Source organism: Pleurodeles waltl, chromosome 4_2 (genome assembly GCF_031143425.1).
Source record: "Pleurodeles waltl isolate 20211129_DDA chromosome 4_2, aPleWal1.hap1.20221129, whole genome shotgun sequence".
NCBI lineage: Eukaryota > Metazoa > Chordata > Amphibia > Caudata > Salamandridae > Pleurodeles > Pleurodeles waltl.
In genome coordinates, this window is record NC_090443.1 from 961,002,281 (window position 1) to 961,012,547 (window position 10,267).

General features: G+C 42.5%; 1 long non-coding RNA gene across 1 annotated transcript in view; it reads left to right on the forward strand.

Annotated features, from left to right (window-relative positions):
* LOC138293536 (uncharacterized) overlaps nucleotides 1-1,192 on the forward strand; it is a 30,286-nt gene extending 29,094 nt beyond the window's left edge. Inside the window, exon 3 of the long non-coding RNA XR_011203035.1 lies at nucleotides 1,060-1,192. This is a non-coding gene — a long non-coding RNA (uncharacterized lncRNA). The remainder of the gene's footprint in view (nucleotides 1-1,059) is intronic.
* The last annotated feature ends 9,075 nt before the right edge of the window (nucleotides 1,193-10,267 follow it).

The window sequence follows — 10,267 nt, forward strand, 5'->3', positions numbered from 1 at the left end:
TGAATTTTGTGCTAAAATATAGCACAAAATTGCATTGGCGTGAACAACAGCTGCTTGTGTTCTGTGAGTTCATGTTGTTTCCATGCACTCATGATAGGATTTTTACCTCAGTGGAATCTAAATCATGTGACATGACATAATGGCGTCATTTTGGGAATTTAAGCAACAAACATTCCACAAAGTACTGGCAGTTATACAGGATGTAGCTGGTGTAAATTACATTTTGAAGTGGATTAATCATTGAACACTGTTCCTGTAAATGTCCTGTGAATTCTGCTGAATCTGGAATCATGGGTGCAAGCAATGGAGAGGTGGGTAAGACACAATGATTGTAACTTTGCAACAAAACAATAAGTCAGACCTCAGTTGCTGAATAGTAGCAATTGTTTTACCCAGATTGTGGTAATGGTAACTATATAGACCACTTGTTCTGATTAGGGGGAGACTTTGATTGAGCCTCTTGGTTTGCCCATTTGCCTGCAGATGATATCAGAAAGATGGTGCTCATTCAGTGATCAAAGAGGAACAAAAGGACTTCCAGAAACATGAGATGTATTGTTACCCTCTTTCAGAGATGATGCTATGAGGCAGCCTATGCAACACAAAGATGCAAAAAAATGTTCTATAGAAATTGCTGATGGTATCATCTTAAATGGTGAAACATGGGCATTTTAGAGATGGTACCAAATTTCACCGTAATGACATGGAAAACGCTGGTAAATCCACCATATCATTGGTAGCTATCATTTTGCAGGGATTGGGAGCAACAGGTAAAGACTCAGTTTAACCAATTGGTTTGGTGTGTACATAGTTTCCCAGAGCAAAACCTATTCAAGCTGTTGCATATTAGCCTATATCAGTATACGTAGTGGGCCCCCAGAATGATCAGAGAACTGGATCAAGTATAGATTTAACTCCTCTGTGTCCTGAAATAGCAGAATTGTGACACATCTTGAGTACGTTATCCTGCAATAACCATGTGGGAATGAATAAAGTCCTCTGGAGAAATTTATATAATGATTTTGCAAGGTTATTCTGCACCGCTTTCATCTATTTCAGACATCCATTTGTGTAACTTTATCTGGTAGAAGGATGGAGGATTTACTGATCCATGCAGTAGCGTTTGGAAAGAACGTCAACGACCATGTTCCTGAAGCTATGTTGAGAAGCCCAACCGCCTTGTCTAATGTTGCTGCCTGCAGGTTTTGTAAGAATTGCAAGTTTCTGATATTCATTTTGATCACAAAAAGCTCTGTGGTTTCCACCATTAAAGGTTTTTATTCACAAAATGCATGTTTCATTATAAGCAGCTCCATTCTAGGACAAAAAAGCTCTGTTCGCAAACATTGAACACATGGGACATGTAAAGACTGGTTATTCTAAAACATCATCCTCTTGCTTTTGTTACAATCAAACTCCCATACGTTTGTTAGATGCATCAGTCTCAACAATCAACTTGCCAGATTGTCATTTGGCATCTGATTTTCATTACTGGTCAATATTGTGGTGCTTTCCTATCTATTACATTCATCAGCATACTTTTTCCAAGAAATTAGTACAATGACATATTGACTAGGAATTATATGCGGCTCTTGCCATTGTCCTTAAAGTTTCAGTATGTCTTTTGCCTTGCAGGTCCTCTCACCATTCCTATATAGATCTGTTGGTCTATAGTGAAATGCCATCATTGCAACACCACACAGAGGTCAGGTTTAAAGTTTCACAAATTTCACTTACATGCTGAAGAATATCTTAGTGAGTTGCTGAATTTGTTGGGCTGTATTCAGCAAGGTAAATTTACATGTGTAAATGTACTCAACTGTAATTCTTCTAATGTACGTTGTAGTAATTTTACACTTTTTTGCTAGTCACCATTTCTGAGTGAAAAGGTAAGCCTAGAGGGGTACTTACATATCTCCACTCATAGAGGAGACCTCCTACACCAGGATTTACAAGTGCAAATGTACTACTTGTAACCTTTCACCACCATAACAAAGGTCTTCCAATGGGAAAGTATATGGAAAATTAAAAAAAGTTCATTACAATTTAATAAAATATTAAAATGTCTTGATGTAAAATATATGTAAAGCATTTTCTATGTAAAAATATGTGTAAAATAAAAATAAGACAGATCTATTAAAGTAAAAAGATGCAGCACATTAACTAATATAGGTATTAAATAATTAATTAAAAAAGACTGGGTGAATGTATAAGTTATATTTGAAACAAATTTGAAAAATCCCACCTTCAACAAGATGTTTACTTTCACTTGATATGTAATAAAAATGTACTAAAAGATAAATATAGATTTAATTTCAATTAACAAAAGTTCAAAAGTTTGAATTAAAAAAACAATATCACTACATTATTTTCTACGGGAGGGTGTAGCTGTACCGATGTGGTGCCAGACGTACTCCAAGGCAAAGTTGGAAGACATTTACTTCTGTTTTTGGGCTATTTTGGCTGTAGTAACTTTAGAAGTGTATGTTGTGTAGAGTACTGGGCTACTCCATTGTGGATGGGTGTTTTCTATTTGGATGTGCCTCATTAAACCACTCCCTACCCCTACTAAACCCTCTCTTGTTGAGGTGTAAGTGGTACCCCTTTTGTAGTCACTTCTCCTTCTCCGGCCTACATTTACTACTAACATGTACATATATGTGTGCAGAGATCTTCATACACATGGTGGAGTCCCCTGCACAGAAAAGACAGCAGTGGAAATCTCTGCAGGTAGGTTAGTGATTTGCGTTTTGCAGTACATGAGTAGTACAAGTGTAGCAATACAAATCACAGTTTGTGAATTGGCCCAAGATGTGCAAATTTGTTTTACGTCCTTTTGCGATACAGTTATGAAAACATGCAAGCTTATAGGTCAAGAAAACACAAAGTTGTTTTACAAAAAAGTGGGTATGATGTATTTGATGCAAATTTACTATAGCAAGAAAAGTTAAATTCATCACCTAATGTAAATCTGGTACCTTTGATAGTATGTCCCTATATTTGTGCAACTGAATTAAAATCCCAGATTACTTAAATGTAGGGGTGTGCGAAATTTGCATAATTTGCTTCTGAGAAATTATGTGAATTGTTTGTAAAATTATGTAAAATTACGCCTAGCTATGTGAAATGCAAAACTGATATTTGGCAATCTATTTTAGAGTGAACTGCAACCTCGTATCCATATTGGAATAGTGCAAAAACAATAACACCTGAAAATAAAAAGCAATTCACGCTCTGCCGTTTGCTTTGTTCATGTGCATTCACGTAAAATTTTTACCACGAATGGCTCATGTACTGTAATTTTTTACCACAAACAGTGCATATTTACGAAATGTGGCTTAATATCATAATTTCAGGGATTTTGCATACCGAGATTAAAACAACTTCACTAAATTTACAGCAGCATAATGCACATTTTGCCTGGGTCTATTTAATTTATGTTTTATAGGTCTGGCCTTTAAGGCAATCATAGCTTTTTCACAAGAATACTGCCCCCCCCCCCCAAAAAAAAAAAACATACAAACTATATGTAAATAGATGGCCTGCATTTAATCAGTAGGCTTTATCCATTGGCCTGTTGAATTGTCAGTCACATTTTGGCCTAGATTTAAGAGGGCCTTGCGCCTCCTTGTGAAACATTAGCGTTATTTTTTATGAAGCTAATGTGGCACAACGAGGGCAAATTTGCTGCGCCAAACTTACAATGTGTTGCAATGCATACATTGCGCCACTTTGTAACCCCTTGTGCCACACTATGCCTGCACCAGGCATAATGTATGCAAGGGGGCATTCCCCCATTAGGTGAACCGCAAAAACTGGCGCAGTGGAATCTAGGGGATTCCACTGCGTCATTTTCAACTGCTATTTTTAATGCTTGCACAGAGCAGAAGGGTGCATACCATTGTTTTCAATGGGCCCCTATGTACTCTGCAGGATTAGCACCAAAATGTTGGCGCTAATCCTGCACAGTACATCAATTGCATAAAAAATGTTGACACTATTGCCCCTACCTTGCGCCATGGTGCGCCGTATATTAAATACGGTAGAGGGGTGCCAAGGGGTACAAGAAAAGTGGTGCTGCTTTGGATGCAGCACCACTTTTCTTAAATTCAGGCCTTTGCTGTTGCCCAACACAGTGTAATCCATGGGGCAATGAACCAGCCCTCTTTACCCATTAGCTCCCTCTGAGTGATTGCACAAAGCTTGCACACAATTTTCATATTCGCCTAGCAAAAGTTTGCACAGGGACGCTCCCCTCGGGGGGCCTTCATATGGAGGTGACACCGGGGCTGGAATTTGAGGAGGAAGGGGGCGCTACGCACCCATGGCCCCCTAATAAAGACGGTGCATTGCTGCCCAACTGGGCATTGTGGGCTTCTGGACCTGTTCGTGCTTGTTTTTTAAAAACATTTCCTCTGTGAACTCCAAGAAGGACGCCTGGGGCAAGCTCGCAAGCACTATTTACAACCAGCCCAGTACGTCTCATTGGGAGCCGTACGGGTTCGAGCTGCGCTCAACGGATCTAAGTTTTTCATGGTGGGGGCTCCGGTGGGGCCCCTGGTGCTGCGGGCCATATCCATGGGGCTTGGTTTGGGGCAATTTGCTGGGAAGTCTGGTCCTCGGTGGGGCTTATTGCCAGTATTGGCATAGGCCAGAACTTTTGTTTTGCAGCTCGAAGAAGTTTTGTTTGAAAGGTGTTTTAGTTTATCCCTTACAGTTTAGGTGTAATTTCTATGTGCATTTGAACATTAGGTATCCCAGGGACAAGTGTTCTTTAACTTGGTGCCTTAGGCGTATGCTGGGTTTTCTGGTTTTGATCCCCTGCCGCTAGGATAGTTGGTGCATTCTGGTGCAATTTGAGGTTCTCAGTAGACTGAGTGGCATGTTCTGGCCCAAGTGGTTTAATTGCCCATTAGAGTAGTGGGTTTCTTGGTTTAACCTACAGCATGCCAGCTAGCACGCAGAAAGATGTGAAGCGCTCATGTACGGACGCACTATTTGAAGCACTGATGTTTAGGATGGAAGCTATGGATCAGTCCATAGCATCCTTAAGGTCTCAGTCCTCTGTCTCTGAGGTGGTACCAAGCAGTCAGGGTGGACAGACCCTGGCTGGTGGGAGTACTTCCTAAGGAAGCATTGCCCCCGGTTCCGAAAAGGGGGCGTGGGCAGAAAAAGGGCAAGGGGGCTGCACGAGGGCAGGTGGCGGTAAGGCAGGCCATTGCGGTGCAGGGGATTGATCGTGTGGTGACTCCCGAGGGGTTAGCTCCACCCCAGGTCCCTCTATTGCAGGCGTTGGTTCAATCATTGCTGCAACCGAGAGCCTGGTGGCAGGGCTGGTAGCGGCTGGTCTGCTTCAACTGAGGGGGCTTCCCACGGGGGGGGTGTGGGGCAGCAGGATGTGGTAGGTCACTTGGCTTCATTGTTACCATGGCTTTCTGAGGTGGGCAGAAACCTTAACGGGTACTAGTGAAGGGGACATTATGGAGAGGGCTCGGTGTCTGGTTTTGCACCAGGAAGGGAAGCCAGGAGTCCCATGGGAACAAGCCTCGGACAGAGCATAGCGAAGGGATGCAGAAGGCCAACTCCCCATCACAGACTCCTCCAGCGGAGGGTCAGGTTGCCCCTGCACCAGTGGTATCTGCCTAGCAATCGGGCAATGTACCAGCAGCGGCGAGCACTACAGTGACATCTTATTCGACCCAAGGAGTTTCAAACTCAGGTACTGGTCACTCTTTTTTCCCCTTATGGGCCTGGGTGATATTCACTCTGAGCGTGAACAATTGGGGCTGCATGTGCAGACTGAGGTGAAGGAGAGGATTTAGAAGGGGGCTTGCATTGATATTTTTAATCTACTTGTGGTTAAGCGTTGTAAAGAATGCGCTCACTTGAGGAAGTGTGGTCATTAGCCTGAGAGAAAGAAAGTTGATGAGTCACTGTCCAACTAGGTGAAAGATTTCTCTACTTATCAGGCCATTTTAGCAGAATGCTTTAATGATTTGGGAGCACAGTTAGTCTGTTACCAGAACAGAATTGTAGGGCCACATGCTGAGTATGGTGGTACTGCATGGAAAGATTACGATAGGGAGTTTAGAAGGATCAAGGCCAATAAGCCTACCCTGCGATGGGATCGGATCCATATAATTAAACCAAACAAAATGTACTAGCGGAGCACAACAATTTTTTTCTTTCTTTCTTTCTTTTTTCTAAAGTATTGATAATCAAAAAGTCAAATATGACTATATAATTAGTAAATTGTGATAGACTGTCCACAATCCACATACATTCATATATTATTGACCTCAAGCAATATAGGTTCTCATAATTTTATATAATGAAAATATTTATTTCAAAAATTGGTGACAATAATAAATAACATACAACACTAAACCCCTACAGTAGACAACCAATCAACATAAAAGACATCATGTAAATAAATACAATAAAAGTCCATAATCTAACACAGAAATAAACTATGAGTCAAAGAACCGGATGATATTTTGTCGAATCCACATGTAACATCAGCCGACACGTGTTTCGTCCACACATTGGACTTCTTCAAGGCTTAATCTCTCCATTTACCACTTGTATCTCCAAATGATATTCAAATCTCTTGGTATTGTCCGCACTAAGCTTGTTCATTGTACAAAAAAAACGCAACTGATTTTCATTTGTTTGATAATATAATTTTAGTTCATCAGCTTATAGTTGGTCCTGTATCCTGCATAATAGCAATCCACGTCCCGTGTTGCTTCGTTGCAATACCAACGAAGTATCCATATAATTACTTGGCTGCGGTGCACGAATTGACCACAGGGGATTGGAGGTCAAGCCTTTCAGGTGGTGTCAGGAACTGCCTCGGGCACTGCCAGGGGAGTAAGTCCAAGAGAGGGGCCTACTGGGATTTATGTACGTGCTCGCAGTCCCCTGGGACCTGCTATTTTAAACACTGCTGATCTTTCCGTGGCCAGGCCTCCCACCCCAAATTCAAGTGCTTCAAGAAATCACAAGCTAAAGGTAGCAAGAAGCAGGAGTGATGATTCAGCAGGAACCGGGTATGGTGTTTCGGTTTTCGTTAAGGCCTCATCCTCCATTAGTTTATTGGCTATGGTCCCTTGGCTTAATTCTTACACCAATCAAGCAACCACACAGGGACTGTAATAGGGCTTTAAGAAAAGTTTCAGGATCCCGGCTCAAACTATGTAGGCTCACCCCATCATAAGAACCAGCTATCTTTAAGGTCCAACCCCAAGGTGGCCAGGGTTAATATTCTCAAGGAGCTGAAGTTGAGGTGGATAGCGGGACCTTTTGATGAAGTTCCCATGCAGGGTTTTGTCTCTTCCCTGCTAGGAGTGGTCCCTAAGAAAGAACATGGTGAGTTCAAATTAATACACAACCTGTGTGCGCCAAAGGGACAGTCTGTGAATGAAGCTATTGATGGGGCTCTGTGTGCTGTCAGGTATGTGCATTTGTACCAAGCAATTCAGATGCTGCGAGTGCTGGGGTATGGAGCTCTGATGGCGAAGTCAGACATTTCCATCTTTGGGGTTTCAGTGGGCAGGGAAGTACTATTTCGATAGGTGAATGTTAATGGACTGCTCTGTGTCTTGTTCCTACTTCAACAAATGTAATACATTCTTGGAGTGGGTTTTTAGGCATACATCACAACATCAATGAGTACTTCTAGACCTGGATGATTTCCTCATTCTTGGTGTGACGCTGCGCTTAACTGCAGCGTCTCTTTTTTTTGGCCGCGGTCAGACCGCAACTCCGACTATCGGAGTGCCATCTTCCGCGTTTTTGCACCACATTTACGGTGCATCTTGGGAAGCACATTTCGTGCTCCCGGTCGCATCGTACTTACCTATTTCCATGACATTTCTTCTTGCTTGTCGGTGGTGGACTCCTCTTCTTGTCTTTTTCCTTCTTTTCTTCTGGTTACTGTGCACTTTGTCTTTTCTTTCTCCTGGTTTCCATGCTGTCTTCTTGCTGGTTTCCATGTTGTCTTCTTTCTGTTCCTTTTTCCCAGCATGCCTTTTTTCTTTTATACTGCTACATTTTTACTATTCTTTTCTATGTGCCTTTCCCAATTCAAGAAGGTGTTGTTTTCTCTTGCCTGTGTTGTCACTTCCTGTCTCCCAGTATATAAGTCACTCAGTCCTGATCTGCTTTGCGTTGCAAACACTTCCTTCTGGTGGTGATCCTCGCTCCTGTTCATCGTGTTTTCTCCAGTTCCTGTTGCTCTGATTGAGATTGAGTTTTTTCCCCACATTTGTTGGGTTTCTTCCCTCTGGGACTCCTTCTGGAGGGTACGGTCTGCTTAGGCGTTTCCTGTTAAGCAGCACCGTAGCTACTAAAAAGGGTCGCCCTTATCTTGGTCAGTCCAGAACCAGCAGAAGATCGGGAGCTCTTTCAAATTCTTCAGTCAAAGGTGAGAAGCATCGTGCAGATCGTGACAGAGTGCAACGCCAAAAGAATCTGCGTTGTGAGATAACAACGGAAGGACCACAGGGAGACGTAGTAGAAAACACACAAGCCATGTTGCAGACAGTCCAACAACAAGTTCAAGAGTTACAGCAATTGTGGTCTGAAAATACTGCACTAAGACAAGTCCTGTCCTCCCAGTCGTGTCTGCTGCTACACCTCGATACTTTGGGGATCCCCAGAAGATAAAGGAGTTTCTGGACGCCCTACCGGTCTTCTGTGCCTTTCATCCACTACAATTTTCCTCCAACAGGGCGAAGGTGGGTTATCTGATCAGTGCCTTGTCTGGCCTTGCATTAGCTTGGGCAACTCCCTTGGTCTCCGCGGAAGATCCTGTCCTGAATAATTATCCTGCTTTCTTGAAACTTTTTAAACAAATGTTTGAAAGGCCTGGGTTGGAAGCGGCAGCAGAGGAGGCCTTATGTGATATACAGCAAGGTAATGAGGACGTTTTGCAATACATAACCCACTTCAAACAGTTGTCAGCCGAAACCACTTGGGTGAAACGCACCTTTATAACCTTGTTCCGCCGAGGACTGCATGAAGAAATCAAGGATGAATTAGTGTATTCTACCCCAACCCGTTCCTTAAAGGAATTAATGGACCAAGCCATGAACATAGAATATAGATTATGATAACGCAAGATGGAAAGAAGAAGAACTCGAGTACCATATCAGCCTGGGGTAAATCATACCATCAGTCGGCGAACTGATGAAGTCCATTCTGACGAAGTCCATCTTCTACTGAAGAACCCATGCAGATTGATCTCGTCCCTGGGCTGTTATCTGAGTTTGAAAAGGAGGATAGAAGACAAAAGAGTCTTTGCCTTTATTGTGGCAAGGCTGGTCATCCGATTCGTAGTTGCCCTGTTCGTTCTTCCAGACCTTCGGGAAACGCCAACTCCCGTCCCCTGTAAGGAGGAAGGGGACGGGAGGAGCTGAGGTACCTCCAGACAAAATATGTCCACCTTGTTTATTCTTTTGGTCACATTACAATGTTCACAAAGTCAGGGAGAATAACTCTTTGCTCTTGTAGACTGTGGAGCCAGTGGAATCTATTTAGATGAGACCTGGGCTAAGGATAGGGGTATTCCACGTATTCCTAAGGAAACCCCAGAGCAAGTACACACTGTTGATGGCTCCCCTTTAACCTCAGGGCCTGTGGTTGATTCTACTCCTACACTCTGTTTGAATTTTGGAAGGCACCAAGAACATGTAGCTTTTGATCTTATATCCTCGCCGAACCACACAATGATTTTAGGAATACCTTGGTTAACCCGGCACAACCCCTATATCAATTGGGAAATGAAAACACTATCCTTGACACCTCAGTTTTGTCAGCAAAATTGCTATTCTACCAACTCATATTGGTCTCCCAAAGGGTTCTATCAGTCATCTAAGAACACTGATAACACTATAAATACGAATCAAGGAGTACCAGATTGTTTCCAGGAATACTCTGACATCTTTAAGAAGAAGCCAAGAAATCCCATCTTACCTCCTCATCGTATCTATGACTGTGCTATTTCTTTGGTTCCAGACGAAGTGGTTCCATTTGGTCGAATGTATTCCTTAACTGATCAAGAAAAGAAGGTATTCAAAGAATACCTAGATGACAACTTAAAGAATAGGTTAATTGCCCCTTCATCATCTCCTGCTGGGGCTCCTCTTTTCTTCGTTCCTAAGAAGACGAAGGATCTGCGTCAATGTGTTGATCTTCGCAGACTCAATAAAATAACAATCAAAGATCGTTATCCCTTACCTTTAATTAGGGATATACCGGACAT